At 54.7% G+C, this 12,756-nt stretch overlaps 1 long non-coding RNA gene across 2 annotated transcripts; it reads left to right on the top strand.

Moving 5' to 3' along the window:
- The first annotated feature begins 1,083 nt into the window (after positions 1 to 1,083).
- Positions 1,084 to 3,233, top strand: LOC135307174 (uncharacterized). 2 transcript variants are annotated; one of them, XR_010367897.1, is made up of 4 exons: positions 1,084 to 1,160; positions 1,467 to 1,580; positions 2,208 to 2,373; positions 2,898 to 3,233. It is a non-coding gene; the product is annotated as an uncharacterized LOC135307174 (long non-coding RNA). The 2 variants fall into 2 exon arrangements; XR_010367896.1 differs by lacking the exon at positions 1,084 to 1,160 and having other exon boundaries at positions 1,293 to 1,580.
- Positions 3,234 to 12,756: the final 9,523 nt, after the last annotated feature.

Here is a 12,756-nt window from a genome sequence, read left to right as displayed (position 1 = left end):
TTAATCTTATCCATTACTTAAACAAGCATTGCCTCCTGAGGATGCCACATTCCCATTGGGAAACAACCCCACCTAATTCACCTGTCCTTTTTCCTTTCTGCAGACATGGAAGGAGAGCCTGTGCTGAAGGCTGAGTTTCCCAGAGGAAGCAGTGGCTCCATGGTAGCCTCTGCTGCAGGAAGGGAGGCGATGCCAGGCACAGGCCCAGGAGGTAATTGCTGTGCCTCTGGGCCTGAGCCCTGCTGAGGCTTCAGCTGCCCTCTCTGCTGCTTGGCAGTGCAGGCACACAGCATTACCTGACCCCCTTGCAGTGCTCGGTTCCCTATACGAGGGGATCCCAGCACAGCATGGAACAGTTCCCATCTGTGCTCCTTTCTAGATTGGGAACGTGACTTCCATCACTGGGAAACGCTGTTAAAGCACAGTTTAAGGATGTTGGAGCTTGGTGATGGTAGGTTTTCAGCAACTCTTTGCTAACTGAGCAATCACTGTCCAAGTGTAATCATTGTCCAGAGTAATATTCCTCTGTCATTTCCCTTGACATCCTCTGAAGTTTGATGGATTGTGGAAATCCTAGCCTCCAAATTTCTACTCTTGTACGCAACAGTGATCCCACAGGATGGCTGTCAGTGGGAGGAAGGAGCATTTAGCTGTACATCTTCCTCCCATGTGCAATGCCAGTGTGTCCTTCCATGTGCTCTGTGCAGCCAGGGAGATGGAAAGAGAGGGAAGGGGCCGGGCCCAGGGCTGTGCCCCGGGGCTGAGCCTTTGGCAGCTCCTTTGCCAGCCCCAAGGAGCCTGAGCTGCTCCTGTTGCCACTGCCAAGCCCTGGCCCTGCCTGGGGCTGGCTTTAGAGCTGCTGGCAGCTCCAGGGAGTCCTTTCTGCCCCCACAGCCCCCCAAGGGGCCCCTTCCATCCCAGTGTGGGGCCACTGCAGGCACGAGGTCCCCCTGCTCCTGAGTGGAAGGCAGAGCTGAGGGAGTGCTTTGGATGGCACCAGTCACCCAAGTGCCCTCACTTGCACTCGGGCCTGAAGGAGAATCTTCAACAGTGTCACAGCAGCTCTTCTGTCCTGCCGTTCTTTGCAGCTAACCCGGTTGGTGAAAGTGATCTGGCTTCCCAACCCACGTTCAGGATTGAGCCTCTGGGAGATGCTGAGGGTAGGTCAAGGCCTTTCCCCTGGAAGAGTTGCCAGCTCAAGAGCCCAAAGCTTGGCCAAGGAGGCAGCGCTGCAGGTGCCAGCACAGAACCATGCACGTGTGTCCTCTTGCCCTGCACAATCCCCTCATGATTTCTGCTCAGCACTGGCAGCTGTCTGGGGAAGGGAGGGCCCTGGCCCAGCCACAAAAGCCCAGATATTTTGTGAATCTTTTCCCAATTTTTGATAATCATGCTGCCCTGAAGATGCCAGCAAAGGAATGGGGAATTGTTCCATCTGATCCAACTGTCCTTTTTTGTTTCTCAAGTGATGGACAAAAAGGCAGGGCTGAAGGAGGTATTTCCCCGAGGAAGCAGTGGCTCATTGGCAGCCCCTGCAGCAGAAAGGAAGGCGATGCCAGACACGGGCACAGGCACAGCAGGTAATTGCTATGCCGGGCTCAGCCCTGGCCGGGGCTGTGTGGCAGCAGCTCTTCCCCCAGGGCCTGCCCTTGCCTGGCCCGGCAGCAGCCAAAGCTGGAGGCGCCTCGGCTTCCAGGCCTCTGGAGCTGGTTCAGAGCCCGGGGAAACGGGACTGGTGCAGCAACGTCCCTGGCGCTGCAGCTGCTGCGGAGCTGGCCCTGAGTGCCCAGAGGCCCAAGGCACAGGAGCAGCCCCGAGCGGGAGCCCAGCCGCCAGCCCAGGGCCAGAGCCAGCCCTGGCTCCCGACTGGGCAGGGGCTGCGCTGGGTCCTGACAGGGCCTGAGCCTGTCCCCTGGGGCTGGGGGAGCTGTCACGGGGCAGGGAGGGCCAGGGGTGGCAGTGGCTGCTCAGGGATGGCTTTGGCCCGTGTCCCTGGCAGCAGCCACTGCCCAAGCAGCTGCGCTGCCCCCGGGCTCTCCTCCCGGCCTGCTGGGCTTTGTTGGCTGGCACAGCCTGTGCCAAGGGCCGGCAAGGTGCCTGCAGGCCCCAGCTCTGGGGGAAACAGAGAACGTCCTGCCCGTATGCACCGTGCTGCCAGCTCAGCAGTGCAGCACAGCACGGGCTCACGCTCCCCATTGCTCCCACAGATGCAGCCAGCACCACAACACCTGTTCCTGATGCCGAGGATGGCCTCGGAAGGGGCTTCTATATGGGAACAGGCTGCTGGGCAGGGGTAATGGCAGGCCTGCTTATTTTGGACCTTATTCTCATATTGTGCTGTGTCAAAATCTGGTGTTACTGGAAGAAGAAATGGTGAGTGGTCACCTTTCCCTGAAAGAGCTTCTTTTGAAAGTCTTATGTAGACAGGAACCATTCCCAATGAGGCTGCATTGGAGCTGTGGCCAGTCCATGGTTCTCCAAACAGCTCTGCTGAGGGTTCTGCTGCTGCCCAGTGCTTCCATTGGCCTCTCAATTGGTGGGCATTGTCCTACGGCCCCACTGGGGCAGCAGCCAGTGCTGGCTCCCACTGAGGTTGCCTGGCCAAAAGCAGCCCCAGGGGCACGGGGCAGAGGCAGAGGGAGATGGGGAGGAGAAAGAGCAGGGCTGAGATTGCCCTTGAAAGGCAGAGGCGCTCTGGGGCCCGCTCCTGGCCAGGGACCCTGCCCAGAGCCGTGCCCTGCTGGCCGGGGCCTTGAGGGGCAGCTGTCCAGCTGGGCCCAGCTGTGCCAGCAGCTCCAGCCGTGCTGGGGAGCCTTGCCAGCTCTGGGCCCTGCTGTGCACGAGGGTCCCTGTGTGCCACTGGCAGCTGTGGCCTCAGCCACCTCCTCTCTCCACAGGAGCACCTCTGGAACTTCACAAGTCCAGCCAAATACCTCAGTCATGGAGAACTTGGCCTGTCGTCGTGCATCTCCGTGCCAGTGTCCATTGTCCCTTCCACAGGTGTATTACCAGCTTGTAGCTGGAAGTATGCTACAAGCACTGCCTAGAACAGATCCGTCTCTCCCTGAAGGGACTGGCCTAGCTGCCCATCCAGGACAGGAGGTGCAGCCCTCTAGCCAGGGAATAGATTATTCGCAAAGTTATATTTACTTGTAAAAATTTTAGATGTTTATTAAAAACCTTATTAGAAATATAACAGGACACTGAATAAAGACAATGTTACTGTGCTGGGAGTAGAGGATTTTTCCCACCACATCCTCATCCACACAATGGAGGTTTCACCTTTCAACTCTTTTGCCCCTCTTAAAGTTCTGTCTATCGACTCCTTCTTTGATGTCCAGTGCTGGAGTTTACTTCCTTACATCTCGCTTGGAGGTCAGGTGCTGCTGTCGTAGCAAGGTGACCCTCTTAAATGTCTCAAACTCAGGTAATCCCAAGATAACAACACAACAGGGGGTAAAACATATCTATAAATATATAAAACTTCTCTTAACAAATATACATGATATTTATCCTTTATTGTGAGAGTCAACTGTCACTTTACTCATCTATCACAGGCTTGAGTCCAGCTTCAGCTCAGGTGTCGGTGTGCTACCACCAGCACTGGCGGAGCTGCTTGTCTGGGCACAGCCAGGCATGGGCAGGCAGCTGCTGGGCATGGGGCTCATCAGACCAACAGCACCCTCATGTTATCTTTGTCTTTCATTTTAAAACATTTAGATATATTTTTCCTTTGCAGCATTGAGGAGAGTTTTTCATAGAATACGGACACCAGATATTTGTTCCCCTTTCCTCCAACAGTTCTGTAATTGATAAAGTAGTTTTACAGTCAGGGAAACCTAGAATCTTCTGACACTTTGGCAATAAAAAGTAAAATTGCTTTTAATTCTTAATGTTTAGTCTTACACAGCCCAGGCACGACCGGCATAGCTCGGGGGAATTATCCCAAACAGACTCAGGGCACTCGGGTTCTGAGCAGTCCTGCTGGGGTCCTTCCATGGGGACACATCCCGAAACCTGGGAGTGACTGCATGGGGTGCCCATGGTGAGGACAGGACAGAGAGGGAGAGCAAGGCTCCAGTGTGTCCTTAGTGGGCCTGAGCCTGTCCCCTGGGGCTGGGGGAGCTGTCACGGGGCAGGGAGGGCCAGGGGTGGCAGTGGCTGCTCAGGGGTGGCTTTGGCCCCTGTCCCTGGCAGCAGCCACTGCCCAAGCAGCTGCGCTGCCCCCGGGCTCTCCTCCCGGCCTGCTGGGCTTTGTTGGCTGGCACAGCCTGTGCCAAGGGCCGGCAAGGTGCCTGCAGGCCCCAGCTCTGGGGGAAACAGAGAACGTCCTGCCCGTATCCAGCGTGCTGTCAGCTCAGCAGTGCAGCACAGCACGGGCTCACTCTCCCCACGGATCTTGTGGAGGTTCAAAGCAAGACAGGAACACGTGCCCTGATTCCACTTTGATGAATCCCAATGATTTTCTGCTTGCAGGACGGGCACAAGCAGAGCATGATAGGTATAGCAGAGCCTCTGTTCACTGTGTCACTTGCCATGGCCTCTTTCACAGTTGTATCTTTCTCCCTTCATATGTCCTGCCAAACACCTAAGGGAGAACTGGACTTCTAATTGCATGGCACATCTCCAGGCCCATGCCCGATGTCCCTGTGCCAGCTGCTTTAGCAGCTTGTTGCTGTGCAGATGCTGCCTCCAGCCATACAAGGTCCTCTCCCCCTGAAGGCACTGGCCCTGCTCTCTGGCCCCTACTGAAGGTGGGCAGGGCTTGGCCCAGCTCTTCTCTTGCACTAAAGAGATGGAGCTGTCACCCCAGTGTCCGGGTGGTAGCAGCAGCAAAGCCCAGCCAGGATCAGCACTGGCTGAGCTGCGTGCCCAGGGGCAGCTGGGGATGGCCACGGGGTGGGCAGGCAGGAGCCAGGCAGGGGATGCTGTGACCAGTGGCGGGTCCCCGGAGAGGATGGGGCAGCCCATGCTGAGCGTCCCTGGGCTGAGGGACATTTCCTTCCCTGGGACCATCTGGGCCTGGACCTCCTCCAATGGCATGCCCAGGAAAAGAGGGAAGCCATCAAGAGCCTGTGAGTTACGCAGGGATGGGCTGCAGCTTCCTCCCTCCTTGGTTAGCGGGCGGATTAAAAGAGGCCTCTAGGGTTTGTGGCAAACAGGAGTGGGCAAACAGGGCCGTGGCATGTCTCTGAGAGACAATTCACGAGGCAGTGTGCACAGGCAGGGCAAGCAGGCAGGGTTGCAGGTTTTCTTGCTAGGAAGGTTTACTGTGTGTTGTTTGCAGTGTTTCTGTTGGTTGCTTGGTTTTGGGGTTTCTGGTAGTAGTGGTTTTTACGCAATTGAAAACTGTAGTTAGTACAAGTGCATGTAACTAGATGGAACCCTCCAAAAAGGATGTGTCTGTCCTGACCCATTCCTGTGCAGAGTGTTTGAGCTTAGCAGTGGTTTCAGGGGGCAGTGCGGAGAAAAGCTGCCTGCGGTGTGAACAGGTGAATGATCTCCTTTCACTGGTGGCCGAGCTTAGGGAGGAAGTTTAAAGACTAAGGAGTATCAGGGAAAGTGAAAGGGAAATAGATTGGTGGAGTTCAGCCCTTCCATCCTTACGGGAGGCCCAGCAAGAGTCACAGGACTCCTATGCCGCACACTCTCAGGCAAGAGAAGGACACCTGGTAGATGAAGGGGAGTGGAAATGGTCCCTGCATGGGGAGGTTATGATAAAAATTCCTCCTGACCCCCATCCCCTAGCCAGGGGCCACTTCAGAATAGGTATAAGCCCCTGGATCTAAAGAGTCGGCCAAATGATTAAGAAGAAAATTATCTGTCCGGAGAGCCTCCTAATTATGATTAATCTGTATACATGGATTGCCACCTCTAACATCAAAAAGGAAAGAATGGTAATCGTGGTGGGTGACTCCCTTCTGAGGGGAACAGAGGGCCCCATGTCAAGGGGACCCACCCCACAGAGAGCTCTGCTGCCTCCCTGGGGCCCAGGTGCAGGATATTCCTGAGGGACTTCCTGGGCTCATTCAGTCCTCTGATTATTATCCACTGTTGAAACTCCAGGCTGGCAGTGATGAGATTGAGGAGTGTCAGGACCATTGAAAGGGACTTTAGGGCACAGGGACAAGTGGTTGATAGGACAGGGACACAGGTAGTCTTTTCCTCAGTCCCTTTGCTGGCTGAGAAAAATGGTGAAAGTAATAGGAGAGCTCATATCATCAACAAGTGGCTCAAGGGCTGGTGTCATTGGCAGAATTTTGGATTCTTTGATCATGGCGCAGCTTTGATGGCACCTGGCCTGCATGAAACAGATGGGCTCCAGCTCTCTGTTAAGGGCAGAAGGTTTTTAGCTGATGAGCTTGCAGAACTTGTTGAGAGGGCTTTAAACTAGGTTTGAAGAGGGAACGGGATGCAGCTGGGCTGTCTGGAAGCAGGCCCAAGGGTGGTAAGCCTGAGTTAGGGATGAAATCAGCAGCCCAGCTGAGGTACATGGATACCAGTGCACACAGCATGTGTAACAAACAGCAAGAGCTGGAGGCCATGGTCCAGCAGCAGAGCTGTGATGTCATTGCCATCACAGAAATGTGGTGGGATGCCTCACATGGCTGGAGCACTACACTGGATGGCTACGAGCTCTTCAGGAGAGACAGGAAAGGGAGAAGAGGTGGAGACGTGGCTCTTTTTATATTAGAGAGACTTTGGACACCATGGATATTGAAACTAATGATGATGAAGTGGAATGCCTATGGGTGAGAATGAGGGGGAAGGCCAACAAGGCTGACATCCTACTGGGAGTCTGTCATCATCCACCCAACCAGGAAGAAGTGGTGGACAACTCATTCTATAAACAGCTAGAGGATGTTTCAGGATCATCAGCCCTTGTTCTTGTAGGTGACTTCAACTTGCCAGACATCTGCTGAGAACTTAATACAACAGAAGAAAAAGCAGCCCAGGAAATTTGTAGAGTGTGTGGAGGACAAGTGTTGGTTGCAGCAGGTGGGTGAGCCCAGCAGGGGAGGGACTATGTTAGATCTGCTGTTTGCAGATAGAGGTGGGCTGGGGGGACATGTGGTGGCTGGAGCCCGCTTGGGGCATAGTGATCATGAAATGATAGAATTTGTTGCATTGCAAGCTGATCTGTAGTCAGCATTAATCAACTTCTAAGAAGCAGTCCAGCTGAGCTCCATGAACTAGCCTCTGTGTCTGACTGACAGAAGCTCACATGCAGTGGGAACTCTCCTAGGATGCAGACATTGTCTTGGTTCAGAGTCTGGGGGCACACAGATAGACCAATGAGCTGTCTCGGCCCAGGAGATTTGAATGGGCTATAAAAGAACACTCCGGACAATAAACAAGGCTGTTTTTCTGAGGAAACACGAGTGGTCTGTTGTATGTTATGTCTCAGACAGGGGAACACCAATGTATCAAGAATTCTTGGTATTTTGTGAAAACAGGAGGAACATCAATAAGACTTTTACACATGACTTTCAGAGAGCAGACTTTGGCCTGTTTAGGAGACTTCTTCAGAGAGTTCCTTGGGAAGCAGCCCTTAAAAACCAAGGAGTCCAGGAAAGGTGGGCATGCTTCAAAACAGAGATCTAGAGGGCACAGGAACAGTCTGTCCCTGGGTGCCGAAAGATGAGTCAATGAGGCAAACGCCCAGCCTGGATGGGCAAGGAGGTTTTGGAGGAATTTAGGAATAAAAAGAGGATGTATCATCTTTGGAAGGAGGATCAAGTCTCTCAGGAAGTTTTTAAAGGAGCTGCTAGAGCACGTAGGAAAAAAAAATTAGGGAGGCCAAAGCTCAGTTTGAACTTAAAATGGTGACTTCTGTAAGGGATAATAAAAAAAGGTATTTACAAATATATCACCGATAAAAGGAAGGGTAAGACCAACCTTTGTTCTTTCTTAGATGTGGGAGGGAACTTAGGAACTGCAGATGAGGACAAGGCAGAGGCGCTGAACACCTTCTTTGCCTCAGTCTTTAGTAGGAAGACGACTTGTCCTCAGGACAAGTGTCCTGCTGGGCTGGTAGATGGTGTCAGGGAGCAGAATGGGCCCCCTGTTAGCCAAGAGGAGGCAGCCAGAGAACTGCTGAGCTGCTTGGATGTTCCTAAATCTATGGGGCCAGATGGGATCCACCCCAGGGTGATGAGGGAGCTGGCAGATGAGCTGCTGAAGCCGCTCTCCATCATTTACCAACAGTCCTGGCTCACTGGTGAGGTTCCAGATGACTGGAAGCTGGCCAGTGTGACGCCCATGTACAACAAGGGTGGGAAGGAGGATCCTTGTAATTATAGGCCAGTCAGTCTGACCTCAATACCCAGTAAGGTGATGTAACAGTTTATACTGAGTCATCACACGGCACTTACAGGATGGCCAGGGTATCAGACCCAGCCAGCAGGGGTTTAGGAGGGGTACGTCGTGTCTGACCAACCTGATCTCCTTTTATGAGCAAGTGACCTGCCTGATGGATGCAGGAAAGGCTGTGGATGTGTCTATTTGGACTGCAGAAAGGCCTTTGCACTGTCTTCCACAGCACGCTCCTGGAAAAGCTGCAGCCCAGGGCCGGGAGAGGAACACTCTTTGCTGGACTCAGAACTGGCTGGATGGCTGGCCCAGAGAGGGCTGGTGAACGGTGCTGCACCCAGCTGGCAGCCAGTCACCAGTGGTGTCCCTGCGGGCTCTGTGCTGGGGCCAGCTCTGGTCAATGCTTTTATTGACAACATGGATGAGGGGATTGAGTCTTTCATTAGCAAATCTGCAGACAACACTAAGCTGGGAGAGTGTGTTGATCTGTTGGAAGGTAGGAGGGCTCTGCAGGGAGACCTGGAATGGTTGGAGGGATGGGCAGAGTCCAGTGGGATGAAGCTCAGTAGGTGCAAGTGCCTAGTCCTGCACTTTGGCCACAAGAAGCACCTGCAGTGTTCTTGGCTGGGGATAGTGTGGCTGGACAGTGGCCAGGCAGAAAGGGACCTGGGGGCACTGGTCACAGCCAGCTGAACATGAGCCAGCAGTGTGGCCTGGTGGCCAAGGAGGCCAATGGCTCCTGGCCTGTGTGAGGAACAGCGTGGCCAGCAGGAGCAGGGAGGTCATTCTGTCCCTGTTCTTGGCACTGGTGAGGCCGCACCTCGAGTGCTGTGTCCAGTTCTGGGCCATCAGTTTGGGAAGGACATTGAGTCGCTCAAGCACATCCAGAGGGGGCAACGAGGATGGTGAGGGGCTGGGAGCACAAGCCCTGGTGAGGAATGACTGAGGGAGCTGGGGGTGTTTACCCTGGAGAAAAGGAGACTCCGAAGTGACCTTAATCACTCCACAGCTCCCTGAAGGGTAGTTGTAGTCAGGTGGGGTTGGTTTCTTTCTCCAGACAGCACTGACAGAACCAGAGGACACAGTCTCAAGCTGCATCAAGGGAAATGTAGGTTGGATATCATGAAAATATTTTCCACAGAAAGAGTGATAAAATTCTGGAATGGCCTGCCAGGGGAGGTGGTGGAGTCACCATCCCTGGATGGGTTTAAATAAGACTGAATGTGGCACTCGGTGCCATGGTTTAGTTGTGGTGTTGGGACATGGGTTGGACTGGATGATCTTGAAGGTCTCTTCCAACCTGGTCATTCTGTGAATTCTGTATGAATACTGAGCATCTCCAGGGACACAGCCTGACCTGCAATGTCAGTAGGCGAAAAAAAAGTTTTGTGAATGGCCCTTTGATGAAGCAAAACATTTACAATCAGGGCAGGCCATTCATAGAGATGGGGGCACACTCTGGGGGTACAGCTAAGGCCATGAGGTCACAGCAGGGCTCTGGGGTCACAGCAGGCTGAGCTCACAGCAGGCCCTGAGGTCACAGAGGTGCCAGAGGTGCCAGAGCCCCGTGGTTGCACAGCAGCACAAGGAGCCAGCAGTCAGTCCCTGAGCACAACTGTTGCAGCAGCAGCGGCGGTGGCAGCAGCGGTGCTGACATTGGGACAGCGGTGTCGGGACAGCAGTGGCAGCAAGAGCTGCGGGACTGGCGGAGGACAAGGCACCATGGCCCTTGCTCTGCGCCTCCTACTCCTGCTCCTCCTGGCTGTGGCCCTGCCTGCCAGGGCTGCCCAGGCTGCTCCGCTGCAAGCGCGGCGAGCAGGTGAGCCGGCAGCCTGGCTGCCCTTTCCCGGGACAGCGCTCCCTGCTCCCCGGGAAGCGCTGGGGATGGTTTTGCCCAGGGCTTTGGGGAGGGTTTCCTCTGTGGGAGGGAGAGGGTCCCAAGGGGCCCTGGACAGCCCCATTTCCCTTTCCTCTCCCAGAATGTTAGACAGGGCAGGGAAAGAGGGTGGAGAGTGGCCAGGAGCCAGCCCAGTGTTCCCCAGGCCCCTGTGCAGCTTTGGCCATGTCCATTCACAACTGGCTCCCATGGCCTTTCCTTTCCCATTTCCTGTACCCAGCTCCCTGAGGCAGAAGGGGATAAAACACAGCATGGAAATAGTTATGATCTCTGCTCTCTCTAGATTTGGATGGCGACATAAATTATTTGCAAGTACTGGTGAATGACACTTTAAAGATCTTGGAAAATGCTGGAGGCAAGTTCTGAATTTCTGTTTTATCTGATAGAATAATCAGTGTCAATGTGGCAAGAGCTCATTCATGCCACTTTCCTCAAGGTTCTGTCAGGGTTGAAAGGCTGAAAAATTTGCTCTGCTCCCTTCTGGAGCCCTAGGGCATCCCACAGGATCGCTGTCAGTGGGAGGAAGGAGCATTTAGTTGTCAGTCTTCCTCCTGTGTGCAATGCCAGTGTGTCCTTCCATGTGCTCTGTGCAGACACAGAGAAGAGCAGAGAGGGAAGGGGCCGGGCCCAGGGCTGTGCCCCGGGGCTGAGCCTTGTGAGCAGCCTGAGGATCTCCTGCAGTGCCACAGGAGCTCTTCTGTCCTGCCTTTCTTTGCAGCTGAACCTGCTGGTGAAGGTGGTGCAGCTTCCCAAGCCACGTCCAGGACGGAGCCTCTGGGAGATGCTGAGGGTAGGTCAAGGCCTTTCCCCCTGGGAGAGCTGCCAGCTCAGAGCCCAAAGCTGGGCCAGGGGGGCATCGCTGCAGGTGCCAGCACAGAACCATGCACGTGTGTGCCCTCGCCCTGCACGATCCCCTCACCGCTGCTGCGGCTCAGTGGTGCCCGTGCAGATCAGCAGAGATGGCAGAAGCTTCTGTGGCTGTTTTGTTACAGGTGTGTCTGCAGGGAGGACTTCTCCAGCTCCTTTGCTGATTCCTACAGAGAAGCCTGCCTCCCATCGCAGGGGTGAGTAGTGTGTCCCTGCTGACCCCACAGGCTGATCCCTGCTTTTCTGGGATCTGTTCCGAGGAAATAGAAATATTCCTCTTAAGGTCCCCTGAGAATGGAGAACAAACCCAGAAGGAACAGTAAGTCCCTGGAGGGATCCAAACACATGGAGAAGATCCTGAGTGATCTGGAATGATGCCGTGGAGGATGCATTTTCCTCATTCTTCCCCTGGGACTCAGCATCTGGGGGCTTTGGCTGCACATCTGGACACGCCGTGCCAGGCACAGTGGGAAGGGATCCATGGCAGCCTCGCTGCCCCGCTGCTGCTTTCACGCCCTGCAGGGCTGCTTCCCAGCCTGGCCTGGCTGCGGCTTCTACCCAGCCTCTGCAGGAAGGCATTTGGCATCAGCTGACAGGCAGCCCAAACTGCACCACAGGCCATGCCCACCCTGAGAGCCCCTGCGATGTTGCAGTCTCCAGGCTCATCACTAACGGCGGGTGTTTTGATGAAAGTGGGCCCTGTCCTACCTAGGATGTTTATGTCTTTGACAAGAATTGCCTCTTGAAGATGCCGCCTCTCCAGTGGGGATCAGTCTTACCTGATGAGCTGTTGCTTTTCCTTTCTCCACGAGTGGATGGAGAGGCTGTACAGAAGGCGGCGTTTCCCGAAGGAAGCAGTGGCTCCATGCCAGCCTCTGCTGCAGGAAGAGAGGCGATGCCAGGCACAGGCATGGGAGGTAATTGCTGTGCCTCTGGACTTGAGACCTGCTGTGGTTTGAGCTGCCCTCTCTGCTGCCTGGCAGTGCAGGCACAGCCCAGGGGAATTATCCCGAGCAGGCTCAGGGCACTCGGTACTGAGCAGTCCTGCTGGGGTCCCTGCGTGGGAGGCAGATCCTGAAACCTAGGAGCGACTGCATTCCCATGGTGGGGAATTGACAGAGCAGGACAGGAAGTCTCCAGTGTGTCCTGAGGGGCCTGGTTATGTCCTCTCCATTCAGGGAGGAATTTCAGGGGGAAGAGGAATAGAGGGAGAGAAGAAATTAGGAAGGGAGGGAGAGAGGGCAGAGGGAGGGAGGGATGATTGTGGCAGTGCCTGCTGCATTTTTTCACTAGTGCTTTAGCAAGAGTTTTAGCTCTGGGAGTGGGAGAGCCCAAATGCACCCCGGGCTGCTCCAGCCACCTCGCCAGGGATGTTACACAGGGCCTGCAGAGAGGATGGGGATTGGCCAGGAGCCTGCCCAGAGCTCCCGAGGCCCCTGTGCAGCTTTGGCCACGTCCATTCACATCTGGCTCCCACAACCTTACCCGACCCACTTGCAATGCCCTGTTATCTGAGGCAAAGGGGGCCACAATACACCAGGGAAATGGTTCTGATCTGTGCTCCCTTCTAGATCGGGATGGCAAATTGCACTATTTGGATGCCCTGCTGGATGATGGCTTAAGGCTCTTGAAGAATGCTGGAGGCAAGTTGTCCCTGTGCCTTTCTTAACAATATCCTG

This window comes from Passer domesticus, chromosome 9 (genome assembly GCF_036417665.1).
Source record: "Passer domesticus isolate bPasDom1 chromosome 9, bPasDom1.hap1, whole genome shotgun sequence".
Lineage (NCBI taxonomy): Eukaryota > Metazoa > Chordata > Aves > Passeriformes > Passeridae > Passer > Passer domesticus.
This window is presented reverse-complemented; position numbering and strand designations above follow the sequence as displayed.